This window comes from Pinus tabuliformis, chromosome 5_1 (genome assembly GCF_031772625.1).
Source record: "Pinus tabuliformis cultivar Carrire ecotype Pingquan chromosome 5_1, CPIR1, whole genome shotgun sequence".
Classification (NCBI taxonomy): Eukaryota; Viridiplantae; Streptophyta; class Pinopsida; order Pinales; family Pinaceae; genus Pinus; species Pinus tabuliformis.
The window spans coordinates 318609597-318633494 of record NC_142305.1 but is presented as its reverse complement, the minus strand read 5'-3'; the positions used below and the strand labels follow the sequence as shown (position 1 = coordinate 318633494).

Here is a 23898-nt window from a genome sequence, read left to right as displayed (position 1 = left end):
GGAATCATTTGACCTTTTGGAGAAAGAAGAATAATTCTAGCTCCATTCCCTTCTTTCGAATAGGCACCATCGAAATACAACTTCCAGACTCCATTGGCTACTAGCTCCTTGATTTTAATTGTTGAAGGGAGTAGTACTTTTGTATCTTTAGCAATTTTCTGTGATACTTGTTACATAAAACAGGAAAATTCATCATGTTCCTGACTATAAACAGGAGAATTACTTGAACCCTTCTTTGTGATGGTCTTTACAAACCTGGTCTCTTGATGAAACCTCCTTTCTTCTCCACCAAAAACTAGAATAATAGCATAAGTGAAATCCAATTTGAGTACTCCTCCAAGTTTGGCTCCCCAAGATCTAGAGAGAAACATTCCAAAGCGGGCTGGAATATCTGCAACAACCACGTCCATTACAATACTCCTGGTAGGAATTTGAGCCAATGACACCACCAAATCCTTAATCAATCCCACACATTTGACCTTTTTTGAATCAAAAGAATACACGTCTTTATAAGGCATTTCAATTGTCAAGTTTAGTTGCTTCATAATTGAAAGTGGCATTAGATTATGAGAGGCTCCTAAATCTAACATACAATTATGAAGTATGAAAGTATGCATGAGCAAAGAAATATAAAAAGGTGGTGTAGAAGTATCTTGTTCCTCCACATGAGGACCAAACATCACCACTGATCTTTCCTCTTGCAAATTAACTGCATCTGTTGAATGATTATCTTGTGAAATATTTATAAAGTCAGAGACTTTCTTTTTATAAATAGGAGTCTTCACTAGCTTAGTTAAAGGAATTGGAACTTTAAGTTTTTCTAATTCTTTTAATAAATTAAAATAATGACTTTCTTTCACTGTTTTCAATTGTTCCTCTTCATTTAAGTTCTAACTTGGGACCTTCTGTGAACTAACAATAGGTTTTTGAACATATTTGTGGATAATTCTTGAATCATGCTTCTTATTAGAAATTTCTCCTTGCCGAGTTGTAATTGTTGGGACTGTATTGATCTTTTTCTTTCGTTTATCAACTTGTCTTGGATATTGTTGCTAAACTGTCCAATATTTTTTCTCCTCTACATTGTCTTGGAGTCTTTATCTCTTTCTAGATATAAGATCGTATTTTTTATGCCACTCTTCTTGCATAAAATCTGTAAACTTCTTACAGTATTATTCAATTTCTTCATCATCTAGAGAGACCTAAAAACCCAAATTTGAATCTTCCCTTACGACTCCTTCTCCCTCCTCATCATATAATGTAGAAATCTGATTTTCCTATTCTTTAAGAGTTTCTTCCACTGCTTTCTCTGGTGTATCTTCGATATACAGAGGTGGTTGTGTTTGATCTTGGTCCTTTTTATCCCTTTGCATAATTTGCAGTGGTTGCCTCCTAAATTGAGGATTAAAATTTATATTTTGGCTGTGTTGAATTTTCCTTTGAGGATTTTTTCCTTGTAATTCCATATTCACCAATTTATTGGACAGATATCTAATGAATTTAGTCATTTCATCAATATTTTTCTCATGAGAATCTTTAGGCTGACTAACAGCCTTCACTTCTTCTTTTCCTTCGCTCTTATCTTCAACTAGTTCCTTTGATTTAATTTTCCTTGTGGCAGATAGATTTGCTTCAATTTCCATTGCATCAGTCTGGATTTGGTCTAAAGTAGGAGATCTCCTCTCTCTCAAAGTAAAACCAAAATCATAATCAAATGCCCCTGTAAACACCACTTTTTCTGCTACAGGTGGTGGTTTTATTTCTACTGGCAAACTATTATACAACTTATTAAATATTTTAATGAATTCATTTACATCTTCTTCTCATTTTCTTTTAATTGCATTAAATTCAGTCAAGAAATAACCATGATCCTTCTTTTCACCCCATCTCTATGTGAAAACATTCTCTAATTCCTCCCAAGTATTTATAGAATTAGTAGGAAGTGTTTTGAACCACTTCCTTGCTTCCCCATCCAATGACTAGATAAATAATATCATCACTACATCCAAATATTCAACATTTAAATTCTCAGCAAATGCCCAAAAATAATCAATATGTTTTTCTATTGGTACTTCATCTCCCCCTATAAACTTGGGTAACAATTTTAGATAATCTTGAGGCATAACATTCATTGGCTGAGGAATATTTAAAGGTGCATATATGTTCAAAAGAAAAGCTAGGATAGCCATATTTGAATTTGAGAAGGGAACAAAAGAACTTCCTGCCTGAAAAACAAATGATGGAGGTGGGATAACAGAAGTAGGATCTGGTTGACTGAAAATAGAAACAGTTTGATGTGAAAATGAAAAATCAACTATTTTAATCTCTTTGATTTATGGAAAATAAAAGGACACTGACTCAAATTATTCTCCTTCCAATGTGGAGTTTGAAAAAAATATTCTGAGGGGAAGACAAGATTTCGTGAGAAAATTTAATATTTTTTACAACTTCCTCTGAATGAAAAGTCTTAAGAAATTGTGGAACAGAACTTGTACCAGGAGCAGAAAAAGTAGGTTTTGGAGTTACTAGGGATTTTTCCTTCCAAACACTTCGATAAATTAATTTATCTGGATCAGAAAGGATAGGATCTTTCCAATGTGAAGTATTGAACCTTGTGTGGGGATTTTTCAGAGCTAGGACTGTTTTCTTGGTGAGAGACTTATCCTAAGCACTTTCTTTTCTTGCCAGACAAAGAAATGACTATATAGAAAAGACCCAAGGAAAAATAACTTCATGTCTCCATTCCTTGGCAACGATGCTAAAAATGTTGTACCTTGCAAGACAACCTCTGGCTGAGGAGAGGTCAGTGCCCAAGACATTTATTTAAAACTATTATTAAATAGGTTTTTTGTCCCATTGTTTCAAAGCCCCATAAATTATAATTATAAATACATTGCCTCTTAATCTTCAATGGGAGAAACAATCATCCAAAGTGGCCTTTTGATGCTAAATATAATTTAAATGAAAGTGTAGTGAAAAAGGATAGTGGAAAGTCTTCAACAATAGACTGCTTAATGTAGAATCTTTGTCTTAAAATTTAAAGGAAATGTTTAATTAGCATGGAATGATATATAGAAAAGAGGAGAGCATAATTAAGGTAATTTTAACTTAACTCATAGAAATCTGTTTTTTTACATAACTATAAAATTAAGGTCGGCGGCTTCATTACTCTCTTCTATGAAGGAAAACATAAAATGAAAATAACAAGAAACACATTTTGTACTCAACAAGTGTCTGGAATCACTTTGAAATATTTATTCAAATCCACATGAAGATTGAGAATACAACTAGTTTCTGCTTCTAAGGTCCAAAAATTGGAAGCCTTGTTTATCTTTTTGAATTGATTTTATACAAAATTTCAAAAGGAGAGTTAAAAAACTACCAACTCCCAAAATTGTTAACTTCCTAAACTACTTTGGAATTAATATCTCTTTCGAACATTACATTTTGAAAAGAGAAACATAAATACATCATTTCAAAAATATCTAAAAACTTAAAACAAATTGATGCATGACTGGTGGTAGAGGGGTACGCTGACAGATGATGACAAAGCGGTGGTAGAATGGATACACAACACCTGCACTCACTTGCTGACGTAATACGGGGGCAGACTCTTGTACGAAGGAAATCTGATGGAGTCCCTCGTAATCGTTATGAACCATGGATTTTTAGTCAAAGTAGATCTTGAAAATCCTTTGCAGAGGCACTTCACATTCTCCATCGTGCCCAAAATCATAAATGATACTTAACATTTTTTACTTTGGTGTTGTCAACTTTCATGTATGGGGACCCATATTCTTTAATCTTAAGTTTGCATTAAGATTTAATTAGTTCAGCTTAATCTACCATTATAAATTAATCAAAATTCAAGATTAAAATTCTTTGCCTTTTGATTTTCTTTTTCTTTTGACTTTTTTTTTGAAATATATATTTTTTCTTTTAAACATAGAGAAAAGTAAAACGAGCTACAACATGTTGTACACTTGGTACTAGTGTACAAGTGGTATTGTATGCATGTCGTCCATGCCATTTTGTGTACATGCAATACTACTTATGTGAATTTTTTAGTCGTGGCATCATGTCATGTGTATTTGATGCATTGTACTATGTGTATATATGTGTATTGTGTTGTGTTGTATGCTAGATATAGGTGTATGTATTGTGTGGTGTCATATGTTGTGTGTGGATATATGTGTTGTGATGTACATTGTTTATGTGTACGTGATTGAATAAAATAAAAAGGCACTGGGTGTTGTCAGGTGTGGAAACTGATCCAGTGTTTGTATGGAAAGGACGAAGGATAAAGGTAGAAGTGAAGGATTGATTAAGTAATAAGTATCAGCATTTTATTTTAGTTTCAATTATGCATATGATCTATGATTCTGGTTTATGATGATTTCATGTGATTCATGATTTTGATCTATGATGGTTGTTTTTTGAGTTGACCGAATGTGATATGCGTATACATGATGATTTGGTCAAGAATTGGTTTGGCTTGTTGTGACAAGGAAGTAAATAGAATTGAAAATGTACTTTGTTGATGAGCTACTAATGAGGTATGATTTGAGTTTATTTTAATTCATTTCAAATCTAATGGAAGTTATGTGCTTGGTACAGGAAAGCATGAAAATACCTGATTTGGGTGGTTGAAAATGACTGCAAGGATTAGTAGCAGCAAAAAAAGGAATTGAAATAGGCAGCAGTATGTTGGTAAAGCACTTAAGGAGTAGGGTCGTTGAGGGAAACTCGTACCCAATAGTGTTCATTGATTTCCATGTGCATGATATGACGAGTATGATGGTTTTGAGGCAGGTATATACCTTTCGATGTGAGGAACCCTTGCCAAGGGATGGATTTCCTAGGATAGTGTTTTCGTTGCGACAAATTCCCTCCAAAATTTTGCGTACACTCAAATTTTGGAGCCTTCTATGGATCTTATGATCGGTTTTTCCATAGTCACTTCTTAGTCAGTTGATGCTTTTGAGCTCCCTTCTTGGACTAGAAGAGTTAAAGTCACTTCCTCACACATGCTCACTCTGTAAAAAGTGCATGAGCGCATTCTTTTACGCAAGCTTGCACAAGCATAGCACTCTCCTATCAATACTATGCATGTGTGATGTCCAATCCATGTCGACAGTTAGTGTGCACTAACAATGACATTTTCTCACATTATAGCTACATATGTACTTCTACTTCGGTGAGTTTTGCAAACTGTAGCTCCCACGCACCTTTTTTTTCGTGAGTGTTGCTTTCATGTTTTTGGTTGTCACTTTCACTTGATTGCACTCTAACTAGTGTCATTGTCATGTTATCTTTCCTTTGGCATGTTTTTTTTTCACTATTGTTCATGTATCGCAAGCGGCGTTCACATTTTTATCTTCATATGGCAAATGTCATCTTTTAGCATGGGAATTGTCGCTTATCATGCAAAGTGGTTATTGGTTTGTTTCAAGGGGAAATATTTGTGATAATGAGTTTTTCTTATCATGTAGACATGTTTTCCACTCATTTCCAAAGATTCATGCACTGTCACACAAGTGTCATCATTATCATCATAAATTTTATCTTAAGTGTTGCACTTATCGTAAGTTTGTGCAAAGGTTGTCACAATGAGGAAAGTACGTGTTCATTTGTTCTGGAAGATATACGTTGTGTTTCCAAGTGTCTAATTTTGTGATCATAGACAAGTTTTATCACTTTTCACATCAGTTTTACTGATCCTGCACTTAGCCAAATTTTGGAAAGTTCCTAGCAGCCTAGCCTCATCCATCCCTCCTAAACTACGCATTGCATAGTCTCAACCCTTAAGTAGCAATCTAGTCTCTTGGAACTGCACATTTTTCACCCTTAGTGCTCAAGCCCAAGCCCTGGCTCCCAAGAATACATAATCACCCATTCACCTTTATCTTCCAAAACTATGCAGTTGGTTGAACCAATGCCCAACCCCTCAGCCTAGCTCATTGAGTTCTCAAACTATGCAATATTCTTCCTCAGCCCAACCTGAAATACGAATTGTGAAGTCTCAAAGCCCAAGTTTTACCCCTGTCTGCTTGAGCTGAAAAACTATGTAGTCAATGGGCCTTTCCCTTGTCCCACCACTCATTTCGGCTCAGTCAGCGGATCATCAAGCAACATCTTACATACGGGTTTATGAGATTGATGTCATCTTGTCATGAGTTGATGGAAGACACGGGAACTATACCATGTTATGGTAAGATGATAAGGAAGGACATGGGGAAGGAAGAAATGTTAGATGACACATAAGGAGATGAGGACATAGGATGATCATCAAGCAAGAAGACGAAGGATCAATGGAATATGATCAGGACTGCATGAAGACTCCATGTGATTTACAACCTTTTGGAGGATAGGTGTTAAAAAAAGGTGCATCTCTCATGAAGTCAAGGTAATAAGGACAACTTATCATTGCCACACCATTATGTCTTCGATGTCATGTATTGTCGCAAAAATTTGAAACTCATTTCATGTATTTTCTTTAAGTGTTTTGGTCTCGTTTGCAACATAGGAAAAGTGTCATATTTTCTCATACTTGCTATCGCACAGCATGTAAAATCCTATTCTAATGGTTTCAAGGGTTTATCTTTGTGTATATTAGTTTTCCTAACCATGTAAACACCTGTCACACTCACTCACAAAGTTTTGAGCATTGTCGTACAAGTGTTGTCATGGTCGTCACATAGTGTATCTTAAGTGTTGTACTTGTTATAACTGGTCATAAAGTGGTCACACGAAGGGAAATGTGTTGTTCATGTGTCATGGGTTATCTATTTTGCTGTGTCATCAAGTATTCTAAGGGTGAGATCACAGTTGAATTCTTATTACTATACACATCAATCTCACCGGTCTCATACTCAACCATTTCCGAAGAGGCTTCCCGACCAAGCAATTTGGCTACACTGGCCTACCTAGACTTTGCACTGTGCAGTTCCAGACCTCAAGGTAGGACCTTCCCTCTTAGCACTATGCAATGCATTGTTCCTACCTCCTAGTACTATTGCACTGCACAGTTTTTGTACCCAAGGCCCAGCGATGACCTCCAGGATTGCGTAATCATTCCTTCTAGCCTGGTCCCAACTATGAAAGTACAAGCCTCAAGCTCTTTCCTTGAGCCTTTGAACCACGTATTTGCACAGTAGCTCAGTCTCCCTTACCTCCTAAAACTTCGCAGTATGTCCTCCCAATGTCCATCCCCTCAGCCTGCCCCATTTCTACCCAGGACTATGCATTTTTTTCCCTCAGTCTAGCTTGAACTACACACTGCACATTCTTAGTGATGAAGCTTCAACCCTAGTGGCTTGAACTGCGTAATTGTAGAGTCACTGAGCCCTCTCTCCTAACCTTTCACCCAATCTCAGCTCAGTTAATGGATCCAAATGCACTATCTTATATTAGGGCGTTTTCAGATATACGTCGTCTCACCATGAGTGAATTGTAGATGCAGGTACTCTCTCACACACCATGACAAGATGATGAAGAAGGAGATGCATAAGGGAAGCATGCTAAAATGAATATTTGTAGCTAGACATGCAAGCTGACTAATCGAGGAAAAGCAAAGGGACACAAATTTGCAACCACAACCCAAGACTTGAGACCATTGAAGAATCCTTATCACCAATCCATGAGGAGGTGGAAGACAAAATCATTCTCAAGAAGATATCAGAGACATGGTAGTAGGAGTGGCATGACACTACCACATCATCAAGTATTCCATGTCAGTAGTGTCATGTCATTTCATGTCATGAGTTTTCATAGGCCACATCATCCTTGTGGATCATGTATGTTCAAAATGTATTGTAAAGTGGAAGTCCAAGGGACACACATGGAATATGAAGAGTCATGTAAGTTGAAAGGTCATAGAAAGTCAAACATTCATGAGGGTAGTCAAAGAGTCACAAGGACGGTGAAGCATCACCCCTTGGTTATATATACACCTTAATTGTATGAGCAAAAGGACTTTTCACCTCCGCTCCTCTCGCAAAGCATTAGAGAGATAAGCTAGTTCTTTTGGGGAGCAAGGAGTGGCTCCAACGCTCCACTATTGGACATATTGATGGACATTGTATATGTGTGTCTTGGAAATTTTAATTAATATCAGGATCCTTCAAGGCCAACAGGTTTTTCATGCATGGATTATGAATGTTTGTAAGACTATTCTACAGATGTTTGTATTTCATGTTTTCTTTCACATGTGCTAAGATAGTTGAACTATTTCAGTTATTTTAGTACTTAGCTTGTTGAGATTGTGTTGTAATTGTTATTAATGTTGTCCCATCCTTGTGGACTACTCCATGGAATATTAGACAAGCCTATCTCAATAATTGTTTGTAATGACCTTCACATCTATTCTGGACTATTTTTGTTGGATGATAGATAGATCCTTCTTATTTGTGTGTGTCTCTTATTGGGTAGTACTATTACCTCTCTCTTAGAGACTCACCTTTGCATTCCCCCCACAGTAGAACGACTTAGAAACATTTACAATTGAACACTCACCAGGTACATCTTCATTCTTTCCGAAGGCACCACACATTCCTCTCTCTTGCTGATAGTTAGAGCCAAGGAAAATCTATAGGGATACATGGGAATGGGCTGATATTCTGAATGGGGCTCCTAATCCAAATGGTGTGAGGTCTAATTAGGACTTCACATCGAGGAGACCCCTTAGTTGATGTATTTCCAGCACCATCAATAATGGCACTAGAAGGAGGGCTAGATGACAAGTTGAGCTCGTTGAATCTAGTTTGAACCTCTTATCTAAAATGGCTCATACTCAAATCTTACTCTCGGGGTGTTTCTCTAATTTTTCCATTTATCAATTTTCAATCCCCGATGAGCCTCTCTATCACTTGTCCCAGTTAAAGTTTGATGGTGAGGATGGAACATCCATAACCGAGCACATTTATGATTTTCTTAAATTTTGTGAATCTTACGAAATCAATGATGAAGAGTTTTCTTGTGTGCTTTTATTCCTCACCCTTGAAGGTCATGTTAATCGATGGTTCCACACCTACTTCCATCCATTCCCATCATCATTTCCTTAGGGAGATTTTTTGGGTGAAATATTCAAGGATATTTCAAGCATCCTTTTCCCCATTTTTTGCCATTTTTCGTCATTGAACCTATAGTTTCCCTAGTACAATGTCACTCCCTCTGATAAAGAAGCAACCTTTCTCTTCAACGTATTATTATTTTATTTTTTGCTAAGTATTGAATGAAATGATGCTTTCTTTGGGATGACTAACCAAGGTATCTTTGGAAGAGTTCTTTTGAATGTTTTTCTTTCAGGTGTTTCCATAACCACTCATAAACATGGGTGAACATTTGTTGTTGTTATTTTTTGTTACACAGTATGATTTGTTATTACACCCTGGGTTTGCCATTTTATGTTGTTACACCAATAAGTTGTTGTTACACTATGAATTTTCAAGACTGTAGCCGTCATTTTCAAAGACAAGTTATTAAGGGCCACATAAAGTAATTCCATGCAGGCAGTTAAGAATATTTGAGGTGTTACAATTGCGTATAAAAAAAAGTAGTGTAGCCACAAAAAATATTTATTAAAAGGCAATTTGTAACAATTTATATCATTTTATTATTTTTGTTAGCTTAATCAGCATGAGAATCGCAGATTCTCATGACTAATTCATTTTCCTAATTTTGGGGCTTTGTAAAGACTTTATAAAAGAGCTTAGTCTCATGTGAAGGAGGATGAAATAGAGATAATACTGAAATTTTGATCTTGTACTCTTCAACTATTTTTAATACGAGCATATATCTGGTGATGTTATTGCAATTTCTATGTTGAATCCTTAACTAGTTTTTGTTTTACTCCTGCACCCTGCTAGGGAGGAAGGGCCCTCCTCTTTAGCAAGGATCGCAGTGTTAATAGGATATTTGTTTTGTCATGTGTTAGTGTGGATTTCTTATTATTGTTGTACACATTTCATTGTGGGATAGATACACTTCTACTTTCAGATTTATGGTGTGTTTTTATATATGTTAATCAATTCTATGCTATTCAACTATTGTTATATCTTTAGCTGATAGTGTATGGTGCGCCTATATTTATTCTGAAGTTTTTATGAAGTGTGGATTCTTTCCTTGTTGAGTGTGTTTCATTTCTGCAGTGTGCCTTTTAATTCCTGCAAGCTTGTATTTCCATTCTGCAAGAGTACTTTAATTTCTACAAGCGTGTTCAACGACATCTTTTCTGTTTTACCTGGTTGTTACATGTATCAGCACAGATAGTGCAGACACCTTTGAAATAAAAATACTTACCCTGGTTGATAATTAATGATTTTGGGAAGGTTTTCAGGGAAGGTTGTCAATGATACAGCCAGTCATCACTTTCTTTTGAACTTCCTTTTGATGGAGTGTATCTAATTTTACCGGCATTTGGTAGTAAGACGAGAGGTAAGAAACTATGGATCGCTATAATATACCTGAGAAGTCTAACCACTGTAATAATTAGAACACTTAGGGTGTGTAAACTTTTCAATTTTCTTTCGATAGGGTGTCTTTAATTTTACAGGCGTTGGGCGATAAGATGAGATGTGAGAACCTGCGCATCACTCTAATATCCGTAAGCAGGCTCACCACTGTAATAATTAGGACACTTAGGGTGTGAAAATAGTTACACATAACGTCCATGCATATAATGTATGAGTGAAGAAGAAGAAAAACATGGGAACTCTAATAAATCTATAGGCAAAAGGGGTCACAAAAAGGACAAGAAAAATATTGATCAATGAAGAAAAACATTCATCCAAGAATTGATCTCAAAAGTAGAAAGAAAGCAATCAAAACCACATAGATACATGAGGAAAATAGGTGCACAGAAACCTACTGATTCTACATCAAAATTAGGAGTATCTGGTTCCTCTATTTTAGGACCCCATCTTCCTCAAACTAGCCTACAAACTCCCAAATATGTAAAATCAACTCAGGAATAACAAGGAGAAACTAGTGGCCAAGATTTTGGATTAGAAGGACAAGGGGAAACTATTGGGAAATATCAAGAACTAGAATCGGAAGAACATTCTTTTACTTTCCAATACCCAGACTCAGGTAGTGCAGTAAAATAGCCAGCCCCAAAACAATCTGATCAATTATCACAAGAATCCTCATCTACAGAACATTTGTCCAAACAATCTTTAGAAGGATACTCACCAGAACAAGAATCAGGAGAAATTCCAATGGGGGATAACAACAACAATAATGGGACAAATGCCACTATTACCACTTTTGAATTTCCAATAAGTGATATAAGGGGAGAAGCCCCTATGAAAAATATCCCTCTATCAGCCCTTCCATCTTTCTAGGGATTGACTATAGAAGATCCTGATACTTTTATGTTTGAGTTTGATGTTCTGTGTAGGAGTTATGACTACACTTCATATGCTCAGAAGCTAAAACTATTTCCTCCCACTCTAAAAGGAGCAGCATTAAGATGGTTTATGGGAATATATTCTACCACTATCTGACCATAAGGAGATATGAAGACTACGTTTCTGGAAAAACACGAGGACTATTGGCAAACTAGAGATCTAAGAGAGGAGATATTCAGAATAACACAGAAGGAAGAAGAGAATTTGCAATATTACGGGGAAAAGATCCATTATAATATACAAAGGTCCAAACATAGCGATTTGGATCCAGATATTTTGAAAATAATATTGATTCAAGGAATGAGATATGATTGCCTTGATATGTTGAACCTGTTATGAAAAGGAGATATATCTCAGGATCCATACGATGATATAATAAAAAAATTCATAAGGTGCTCGCGAGGATCATCACAAGGGAGAAGCATGGCACGGGATGCCTCTGTTAAAATATAGAAATCCGTGAATGGAAGTGTGACCAGAGCTGAGATTGGAAACTTGTTTGAGAATATCAAGACCGATATTTTCAGTACCTTATCTGCCTAATTGGTGACAGCATAAGTGAAAAAATCACAAGATGAAGCTGATAAGACCTTGGCCATGTTCTTCCCAAAATGTAAAGAGAAACATTCTCTGAAGGAATGTAGAGTCAACAACATTAACTTGTGCACTCTATGTGACCTAGAGCAATCTGATCAAATCTGGGACAAAGATGGTTGCCACCTGGTGAATAGTGATGTCATCAAGATCAGTGAAAGAAGTTGTCCTCACACTATGTGTGATCTGGTTCAATCTTCTGGATGCGATTTTATAATTTCGGAAAGTTTTGGGACTTGCAAGAGAGTCAGAACACTTCAACTTTCGTTGATGGTTATGTTAGGATCTCACAGCTATGGTAAGAGCCCCGACCTAAGTCATATCTAGTTTTATTCGCAAAACTCTTCTTTCTGCATAGTTTCACTCAATGTAATTTCTTTCTTGAAATATATTTGGCATTGCAGATATGATCTCTTGAATTTTTAAGATCTGATTTCTGATCGGATTCAAGATGTTTTATCTTTATGCAAGTCTCATGTAACAAAATCTAGTTTAGAATGCATATCTCTCATAAAATCATTGAATTGTGAAGTTTATTATCCTAAAGATTATCTTTGGCTGAAGGAGTCATATCTGTTACACTCTTTTGAAAACAATCAACTCCTCATCCTTCTTGTAAGTATTCTAATGCTAATAATTTTCTTCATCGCACCTTAAATCCTCTTGAGCATTAGTGAATGCATCGATTATTTGATGAATCAAATTATTCTTCACTTGTTTTACCCTGACTGGTTTCATGTTTTTGTTATACTAGCATTCCTATTCACTTCTCTTGATGATTACGATGCTAGTACAATGTGTAACCAGTCACAAGAAAATGGTTTGTTACACTCGTCACGTGAGGAAGATGATTCTACTATGTAGAGAATTTCTGAAACTGTTCCAATTGATTTACCTTTGTTAATTACAAGTTGGGAATTTGATGCTTTAATCATCTCATCTGATCATTATTTTGTCTTTCATGACTATCATTCGTTTTATCATTTTTTCACCAGTACATCCAATGATATTTGTTTTACATCCTTCGATCTTCATTGTTCAACATCTTACTATTCAGATTTTTGCTGAGTTGTTGAGGCACATCAGCCTTTGCTGATGGTTATGTTGGGTCCTCATTATCTCGACATGATTCATGAATATGATTAGATCTATTTTCCCTCACAAGATTCTCATTATAATCCCATGCCTCGAATTGAAAATCTATGTTTTCAAATATTTAAGGGTTTTCAAGAGGATCATTATGAACTTTATGATCCAATCACTAAATGGTTGGAGCAATCTTACTCAGAAAGCTCCATTTCAATAAACAGGTTTCAACCTTTTGTCATGCTTTCTAAGCAGGATGACATAGAAAAAGGTGAATTCGCAAGAAGTCTTCGAGGTTTGTTTGATTATATTTTTTGTTTAAAAGGTAAGAATGTGAATTGGATGAAATTAGCAGTTGTGACACATCTTTCTGCCCATAAGTAAGACCTTCCTTTTGTTGTGCAAGTTATTCAAGCTATTATATGTTCTCTTGCACACTTCTTTATATCTGTTTTAATTGATCGTATCTTTGTGTTTGCAGGTCAGGAACGATTACAGTGGCTACATTGGAAATTTCATTATACGTGACCCCACCCTATTAATTGTTAGATCAGAAGTAGGATTAGCTACATCTTAGTTTTCCCCTTTCTTGCACTCATCTTGTGCTTATTCTCTTTAGTCTCTCTTGTCTTTTCTTACTTTTCTCTTGCATTATGCTTTGGTTTAGCTTCTTTTGCTTGTAATTTGGTTTTTCTTTCTTGTTGTGTCGTGTATTTTCCTTTTGTTCATTAATAATACCTTGCATGAAGATGCTATGTTGGCTGATAAGGGAATGTGGCAAAATAGAAAAGGACTTTGTGACACACAACATTTGGCTAACTCTTTTTCCTACTTCCTTGTCTGGGTTACAACTTTTGTTCGATGATGTTCTGATAGAAAATATGATCCTTACATTAAGAAAGTTTTGTGTCAAACCATGAACTCCATATCTATTCTGGAAACCTTGTCCCTGCACTCGGGTTTTTATGTTTCGGTATTTTCAGGCTAATCCAATCAGGTAGAGAAGGATAATGGGAAAATATAAACGAGCAAACCAATATCAAATGTCTTATATATTCTTCTTTGAAGGGACAACCTCTCCTACTCTCAATAATTCAGGATCCCTCTTCCACCCATAAATAAATAAGTGTTGATGCACAATCCTCTTTAAATAAATATATAAAGGTGAAATAAGAGAAACGCTTCCTGCGCAAAAAGATGAAGCAAGCAACTCCATCGGGGTACTGTCCAGGCTCGATGGTAGTAGAGCAATGTTTGTGTTCCTAAAGTGACTCCGTCAGGGTACTCTCTAGGCCTACTGGCAACAAAGAAACACCATAGATGAAAAAAGATACTTTGAAAATCTAAAGCTCGCGAACTTAATTACCCTATCTTGATTCAAAACATTGTGTGATCGTTGATCCCATGGTTGTGTTCAACCGAGTAAAGGAATGAAGGGGACTATGTTTATGCATGGTGTAAGTGGGGAATCCATGGTAATCTCAATGATGAATCAATACTTCCTAAAGAACTAGACCTCGCATGAAAGAATTGATCAATCAGAGAAGCTGGAGTTCTAACAGTGTGTCGCCAAGTCTTGTCGTTGTGACAAACACCCTACAAAATTTTGCATACATTAAAATTTTGGAGCCTTTTATGGATCTTAAGATCATTTGTTCCATAGTCACTTCTTGGTCAGCTGATGCTTTTGAGCTCCCTTCTTGGACTGGAAGTGTTGAAGTCACTTGATCACATGATCAGTCTGTAACAAGTGCATGAGTTCATTCTTCTATGCAAGATTGGACAAGCATAACACTCTCCTATCAAGTTTGTGCTTGTTTGATGTCTAATCCATGTCAACAGTTAATTCCTACAAACAATGAAAATTTCTCATCTTATAGTTTTGTTTGTACTCCTATTTTGGTGAGTTTTGCAAGTTGTCACTCCCATACACCTTTGTTTTTGCGAGTGTCGCTTTCATATTTTCGATGGTCACTTTCGCTTGCTTTCACTCTAACTAGTGTCATTTTCATGTTATCTTTTCTCTGGCATGTGTTTTTTTCACCTTCATTCGTGTATCTCAAGTGTCATTTACATTTTTAGTTTCATATAGAAAATGTCATCTTTTGGAATGGGAATTGTTGCTTATCATGCAGAGTGGACTTTTGGTTTGTTTCAAGGGGAAATATTTGTGATAGTGAGTTGTTCTTATAATGTAGTCATGTTTCAAACTCATTTTTAAATATTCACGCATTGTCACACAAGTGTCATCATTATCATCGCAAAGTCTATCTTCAGTGTCGCACTTGTCGTAAGTTGTCACACCAAGGGAAGTATGTTTTCATATGTTCTAAATGATATATGTTATGTTTCCAAGTGTCTAAGTGTGTGATCCCAGTCAAGTTCTATCACTTTTCACACCGGTTTCACTAATCCCACACTTAGCAAAATTTTGGAAATTTCCTAATAACCTAGCCTCATCAATCCCTCCCGAAGTGCGCATTGTGTAGTCTTTGCCCTTAAGCAGCAATCTGGTCTCTTGGCACTACGCATTTCAAAACCACTGTACTCAAGCCCAATACCTAACTCCCAGAACTGCGTAATCACCCAGTCCCCTCTATCTTCCAGAACTTCACAATTGGTTGAACCAGTGCCCAATCCCTGAGCTTATCTCATTGAGCTCTCAAACTGTGTAATCTTCTTCCTTAGCCTAGCGTAAACTATGAATTGTTCATTCTTAGACACTAATATTTTCCCCTAAATTCCTTAATAGCAAAACTGCATAGTCAATGAGCCTTTCCCTTGGCCCACCACTGGTTTCGGTGCAATCAGCAGATCATCATACAACATCTTAGATAGGGGTTTATCAGACTGATGTCATATTTTTATGAGTTGATGGTAGACACAAGAACTATACCATGTTATGGAAATATGATAAGAAAGGATATGGAGAAGGAAGGCATGTTAGATTGCACCTAAGGATCTGAGGACAAAGGATGATCATCAGGCAAGAAGACAAAGGAACATTGGAATATGATCAGGACCGCATGAAGACTCCATCTGATTTACAACCTTTTGGAGAATAGATATGAAAACAAAGCATGTCTCTCATGAAGTTGATATAAGAAGGATATCTTATCATTTCCACATCATTATGTCTTCGATGTTGTGTATTGTAGCAAACATTGAAACTCATTTCATGTATTTTCTTTAAGTGTTTTGGTCCCATTTGCAGCATAGTCAAAGTGTCATATTTTTGCATACTAGTTTTCGCACAGCATTTAAAATACTATTTTGATGGTTTCAAGGGTCCACCTTTGTGTATATGATTTTTCCTAAGCATGTAAACATTGTTCACACTCACTCACAAAGTTTTGAGCACTATCGTACAAGTTTCGTCAGGGTCGTCACAAAGTGTATCTTAAGTGTCTTACTTGTCGTAACTGGTCATAAAGTGGTCACATGGAGGGAAATGTGTTGTTCATGTGTCATGGGTGATCTATGTTGTTGCGTCATCAAGAATTCTAAGTGTGAGATCACAGTTGAATTCTTATCACTATACACATCAATCTCACCGGTCTCACAGTCAACCATTTCTGAATAGGCTTCCAGACCAAGAAAATTAGCTCCACCTGATTTGCTTGGACTACGCACTACATAGTTATAGACTTCAAGGTGTGGCCTTCTCCCTTGGCACTGCATAGTGTGTAGTGCCTGCCTCCCAGGACTATTGCACTACGCATTTTCTGTGCACAAGGCCCAGCCTTAACCTCTAGGATTGCGCAATCATTCCTCCCAGCCTGGTCCTAACTACGCACTATGAAAGTACAAGCCTCAAGCTCTTTCCCTAAGCCTTTGAATCATGTATTTTCATAGTATCTCAGCCTCCCTTTCCTCCTAAAACTGCGTAGTATATCCTCCTAGTGTCCATCCCCTCAACCTGCCTCACTATCACCGAGGACTATGTCATTTTTTCCATCAATCTGGCTTGAAATGTGCACTGCGTAGTCTCAGTGATTAGGCCTCACCCATGGGTTCTTCAACTATGCAATTACGTAGTCACTAGTCCCTCTCTGCCAATCTGTCACCGAGTCATAACTCAATTAATGGATCCAAATGCACTATATTAGATTAGGGGGTTTTCAAACTGATGTTGTCTCGCCATGAGTGAATTGCATATGTAGGTACTCTCTCACGCCATGATAGGATGATGAAGAAGGAGATGCAGAAGGGAAGCATGATGAAAGACATATTTGTAGCTAGAAATGCAACCTGATCAATCGAGAAAAAGCAAAGGGACAACAATTTTCAACCACAACCCAAGACTTGAAATCGTTGAAGACTCCTTATCATGAAGCCATGAGCAGGTGGAAGACAAAATCATTCTTACATATATATCAGAGACACGGTAGCAATAGTGGCATGACATTGTTGCATCATCAATCAATCCATGTCAGCAGTGTCATGTCATGAGTTGTCATAGGCTACATCATCATTATGGATCATGTATATTCAAAATGTATTATAAAATGGAAGTCCAAGGAACACACATGGAACATGAAGAGTCATGTAAGTTGAAAGGCCATAGCAAGTCAAACAGTCATGAGGGTATTCAAAGGGTCACAAGGAGGGTGAAGCATCACCTGTTGGTTATATATACACCCTCATTGTATTATCAAAGGACTTTTAACCATTGCTCCTCCCGCAAGGCATTATAGAGATAAGCTAGTTCTTTTGGGGAGAAAGGAGTGGCTCCAACGCTCTAGTATTGGAGCTAGTGATGTACATTGTATAAATGTGTCTTGTAACATTTACTTAATATAAGGATCCTTCAAGGCCAACATGTTCTTCATGCATGGATTATGAATGTTTGTATTATTCTGCAGATGTTTTTATTTCATGTTTTCTTTCACATGTGCTAAGATAGTTGAACTATTTTTGTTATTTTACTACTTAACTTGTTGACAATGTGTTGTAATGGTTATTAATGTTGTCCCATCCTTGTGGACTACTCTGCAGGATATTAAATAGTCCTATCTCACTAATTGGTTGTAATGATCATCGCATCCATTGTGGACTATTCCGCTAGATGTTAGATGGATCAATCTTGTTTGTGTATGTCTCTTCTTTGGTGGTACTATTACCTCTCTGTTAAAGACTTGCCTTTTCATTCCCCCCATAGTAGAATGACTTAGACACATTTACAATTGAAAACTCACCAGGATCATCTTCTTTCTTTTTGAAGGCGCCATGTGTTCCACTCTCTTACTGATAATTAGAGCCAAGGAAAATATATAAGGATATGTGGCAACTGAGCCGATATTCTGGATGGGGCTCCTACTCCAAACAATGTGAGGTATAATTGGGACTTCACATTGGGGAGACCCCTTGGTTGAAGGATTTCCACCACAATCAATAGATAGGGGATGTTGGGGAACTTGGAAGATGAGTGACTGCACAGAAGGGGGTGACCAAATTTCCCAACGGACTATGTAACAAAGAAGGGAAGGTTGGGGTTGGATTTGTTTTGGCCACTAGCATTTCTAGATGGAATTAGATGTACATTGGGAGTGTGCCCTGGAACAATGAGTCGATAATTGTTCACTTAGAAGACAAGTGGAATAGGGTTGTGGTGTTCGACATTCGATGTAGCTTTGACATTGGTTGTGGATTCTGGACTTATTGGGCTACTTTTGAGGGTGGAGGTGTGAGCCTCTACATTTCCTTATTGCAAATGTAGGCATCGTATCCTTTTATTTTTTGATTAAAGAAAATGTACATATATGTATATGTGTATGTCAATGTAAATATTTTATCAAGTTGGATTTATAAATCTCCATAGACAGTATGATTATTTTCTGGTTGAAGAAAATGTGCATAAGTATATATGGTGGTTATTGTAAATAATGTAATGAGATGTGTTCTAAAGGTCCAATAAATGGTATGTTTGTCATGTTTAAGTAGGATGTCATTGTAAAGGTTGGAATGAGTTGTCTTATAAAGCTCCATGGGAAGTATGTTTTTCTTTTCAGCAGTCTTGGTAGTTGTAGGTGTCATTGAACATCGATGACTGTGTTCCCCCACGGGGGAGGGTTCTGTAACAACGCTGGTCAAAAATTCCATGTAATAAAGTTAATAAAGGTAAAATAATAACCAAGGTCATGGGACACATATTCCAAGTTCAATGTTGGGAAAAGAATCCTAGTGGGTATTCATTTCAATTATTGTGGCTAAAGGAAATTGGCAAAGGCAATGGAAAAGTCTTTGAAAAGGAAAAGTGGAATTAATTAGCATTTTATTTATGAAAATAATGGAAATTAGGAGAAAAGGAAGGTGAAAGGTGACAAGTTGCATGTGAGGAGGAAAATGAAGGAAAATAATGGAAAATAAAGAAAATAGAGGCCACATTAATAAAAAGGCTTCTGAGGATCAGCTCATGGCTTTTGTCAGTGTTAACCTTTTGTTAGTTTAGTTTTGGATCTCTCTCTCTATTCTCTCTCTCTCTTTCACTCTGGGACACTTAGAGAGCATTCTTGGAGCACTCTAGCATTGGATCAATGAAAGCAAAGGAATGACCAAGAAGTTAAAGGAAAGCAAATATCAAGCAAGGAAGAGTAGCATCTAGTAGCTACAACAAGATTATTTGTAGGTATCGATTTAAATGTGTGATTTCCTTGCTATATTTGGCATGCATGGTACATGCATGTTTGTATTTAGTTCTCTTATTGTCATTGGCATGGGTTTTTCCAGGTGTGGTAGTGTTCTTCAACCTTACCTTTCCATTTTCGGATAGCCATGGTGTGATGGGTTCTCTTTTATTTGGTTAAGTTGGATTGTTAGATGGTTTCAAAACTAAGTGAGGTGGTATCTGAAATAAAGAACACAAGGCCTAGGAATCCCTAGACCAGACTAGGATTATGGTAAAGATAGATTTTATGTGCCTCGGTGGGCCTAGGAATTCTCGACCAATGAATGCTGGGATATACGATAAATCTTAGATGTGCGTGCCCTCGATCAATCCTAGGAATCCTTGATTGGAGAATGGCGAGATATACGGTAAAGCATAAAGGGTGGAGTCTTGATTAGGCCTAGGAATCCTCGACCATTGTATGGAGGGATATATGGTAAATACTAGATACTAGGAGATAGGAAAACTCCTCATGGTATAGGTGGACAAATTTGGTGGCATCCATGCATGTTTAGGGCCTAGTGATCCGATGGGGATTGTGGTAAAGCATGAGGAAACCTAGTTTGGTTTGGTTTTGAGTCCCACATTCATATTTGGAATATGGCACAAGGTTTATTGGATGAAAGAAATATTTGTTTCAGCCAATCTATGGTTAGGTGGTGTGTGGAAGTCCCAAACCTTGTTGGTTTTTGCATTCATTAATAAGAACTCTTTATCCTTGGTATTTCGTGTGTAAATATATTGGCTTATGTGTAGTTTTTATGGTTGTTATATCCTTATTATTTTTGTTGGTTATATGTTGGTTATGAGTATGTTTTATGACAAACTTAACGTATGGTTCTCATCATGTCTTGATTTACAAATGAATGTACAATTAATATATGCACTAATAGATGATAATGTATCTATTGTGATAAGGCAACAATGCTTCTTTATGAATCTTAGATAAGTATGAGACCCCTATGCTCAAATTTGTTGTTATGACCTATAGATTGCATTTTTGTGACATGTTTGAAGAAATGCCTAGCATGGATAGTAGGGGTCTAGTCAATTCATTGATAATGTGTTTGCATTAGTACCTTTGTTTAAATGTTATTTATCATTTCTAAAAGTTTCATGAATTTCTGGGCAGTGGCCTAAGTCCTGGCCCTAAAAAGGTGGCAGAGACTTTAGGGTCATTGGCTCAAAACTAGCTGAAAAATTCCATAATCGCTTCCATACCCTTGTTTTGGGAATGACTGGAAGGACTCATTCACATGCATTCCTTTTCATGGAAGTGAATGTGGGTCCAGATCAATGAAATGTCAAGTTGTCTCAGGGGTTGGTCATCTGGAAGGGTTGGTTGTCTCCTGAAGGTTCTGTAGCATGTGTTGAAGTTCAAATTGGTTTGGTTTTGTCGGTTCAACTTCCTCAACTATACATGAGGATTTTAGTCACATCATAGTAGCCTCTCATCACATGTTTACCCCAGTTGACCAGATAACTTGGGTAAATGTGGGAGGAGGGCGTTACACAATTTTAGCATCAGCTGCCTTGAGGCTCTTAAGTTCATAGAGTCTGATCCACAAAGGAAGAGTGGACCATGGATCCTTTTTTCCTCCAATGGAGTTGTGCACAAAATTTGTTGTTAAACTAATAGGATACCTCCTATAAGACCACCTTATTGGTCACAAACTGTGGCATAAGGTGTGGGGTTGTCTAACACCAGAAACATATGATGTATGTTCTCTATAGTAAAGCAAACCAATTTGCAATTTCATAAAGTGACACCTTCACCTGATCAGTCATGCAAGGAGTTTTTGTCTAATATTATCGTGTACAATTCTACAAAGAAGTACTTTTCTATTTTGTCATAAACACCTCAAAAATTGGTTTTTAGTAATTGTCAACAATGGAGGTAAATAGGTAGCTTCCCTTGTGGGGTCATGTTCCATTTCATCCTAGTGAACTCATAACGAGCACAAATACCATCCAGTATATAAGCGGAGATGTCAAACTCTACTGCTTATTTAGGTTGTAAACTTGTCTTGGCCTATTATATATTATTTTGCAAGTCATGGGAAAGGATATATTCCCAATTGAAAAAATTTCTTCTTAAGAAAACTAGTTTGAGCAAGAAAATACAATTCTCCTGTACTTTTCATTCTTTCATCCATATAATATGTGTTACGGGTGGAATCACCCTAGGGTCTTAGGTTAAGAACCCCAATAGAGTGGAGGGCATACAACATAAAGAGACACACAAACAAGAAGTCCTAATACTTAAACTACTGAAGTAGGAAGACGAGGTATTACCCGGAGGTCCTACATTTGAGGTTGTTCCCATAGGGTCCAAACCCTATCCTTATTCCAATACCTTAAAACCTGTAGCTCATTCAAGAAAAGCATATACAATACTAGTAATGGAAATTGTCTTCATGATATAAGTGTTAGATCATATAAGCATGTGAGAAAATAAGCATTAACGTGAGAGTTTATAAGAAAATCATGGCATAAATTAATGCATAAAGACCATAATCATCAGGAACAAGACAACGCCTCTTTATTAATGTAAGCTAAAGAAAATATGAAAGAACTACAACCAGAGTTGTCCATTGGCTCCAAGCGAAACCATCCTCCGGATCTTTCCTACCCAAGCCTCAGCAATCCTCCTCCATAAATATACACAAGGATGTCATGAAGGGATGATGGACATGTCAAGAAGGAAATGGGGGTTTCTTATGACTTGGGAGTGTAGGAGGCACAAGGATATCTTCAGACTTGATCAAGGATGTAATCAACTATAATATCAATATCTAATCTTCTCTCCACCCTTAGGCCTTCCCATGGAGATGTATTTATACTTCTCCAAATTAGTTTTTTTAGTTGTGAAACAGTTAGGCCACGGGATATAGAAGGTGGGTATTAGGTCAAACTCATAAACCTCGCCTAAATTAAGGGAGATTATATATTTTTTAATGTTTTAACACATATACGTAGGTTGGGTATATGTTGACCCACGTGTACATGCTTTTAACACAGGGAAAAGTAGCGTATAGGAAATAAAACAATGTTTTTTAGATTTTGGACCAAGTGTGGAAAGGAAGGGTTGGCCTAGGCCATAACCAGAGCATCAAATCTACCAAGGGTGGAAAATGGTGCTATAGCAGATGCCCCCTAATATATGAGTCAAAAGGGGTACATGATGGCTGAAATGTATTAAGTGTATAGAAATAATCATGCAACGACTTGAGAGGAGTTCACCAGCTTTCAACCTGCCAAGCTAGTGGAAGAGATCAGAAAGAAAGTTGTTGTTTGAGGTGGGCATACCCATTCTCAGAGATAATAAAGCATGTACAAATATCAAATACAAAAGTATACCCAATATGTATACAAGTATAAAAGAATTGAAAATACATAGTGGATCATCTGATCATATCTATAGAAGCACATGTCACATTATCACATATAAAGAACTGATCAATGATGCTGAAGTAAAAAGTTGATCACTGAAGTCCTAAAGTTGATCCAAAATGTACCAAGTCAAATAGTGGAACAAATGGTACTGCATGAAACTCGGGTGCCAACATATAGGATGTTGCTATGATGAACTGAAACATATAAGGTAGATGGTGTCACTAGCAGAAACAGGAGGAACTAGCAAGTGAACCAACAAATGTTGATGCAAACCTGAGGTCTTCACTGACCGCTATGGTACATTTCTAGACAATGGGAATATATGACCTGAAGTCAACCATGTGAGAAATCATTTGATTACCATTCATTGATGTATACAGTTATCAAACGCGAGACTACTCACTGATAATGAGGATGAGATCTAAGGTACCCAGTACAATCTAACAAGTGCGAATAAATGATTTGAAGTTGAACACTTGGAAGAATCTATCAATCAGGAGACAATGATGTATTCCCATTGTTGATATTGAAGGAATCTACCACTGATGACTGCAATGTAGAAATTTTGAATAATTAATCACTTATTCACAGAGATTATTTCGATTATACACTATTGCGGAATACATGCACAATACATAACCTCCTCTATGTTGATCATCAATTTAGCAGCATCAAAAACAATGAAACATCAATCGCATGCACACATTAACACAGTATGTAACCCAGGGAAAGCATACAGCTGAAAAC

At 36.8% G+C, this 23898-nt stretch overlaps 1 pseudogene; it reads right to left on the bottom strand.

The window, feature by feature from the left end:
- Window positions 1–1277: 1277 nt before the first annotated feature.
- LOC149164641 (hyperosmolality-gated Ca2+ permeable channel 1.8-like) overlaps window positions 1278–23898 on the bottom strand; it is a 47648-nt pseudogene continuing 25027 nt past the window's right edge.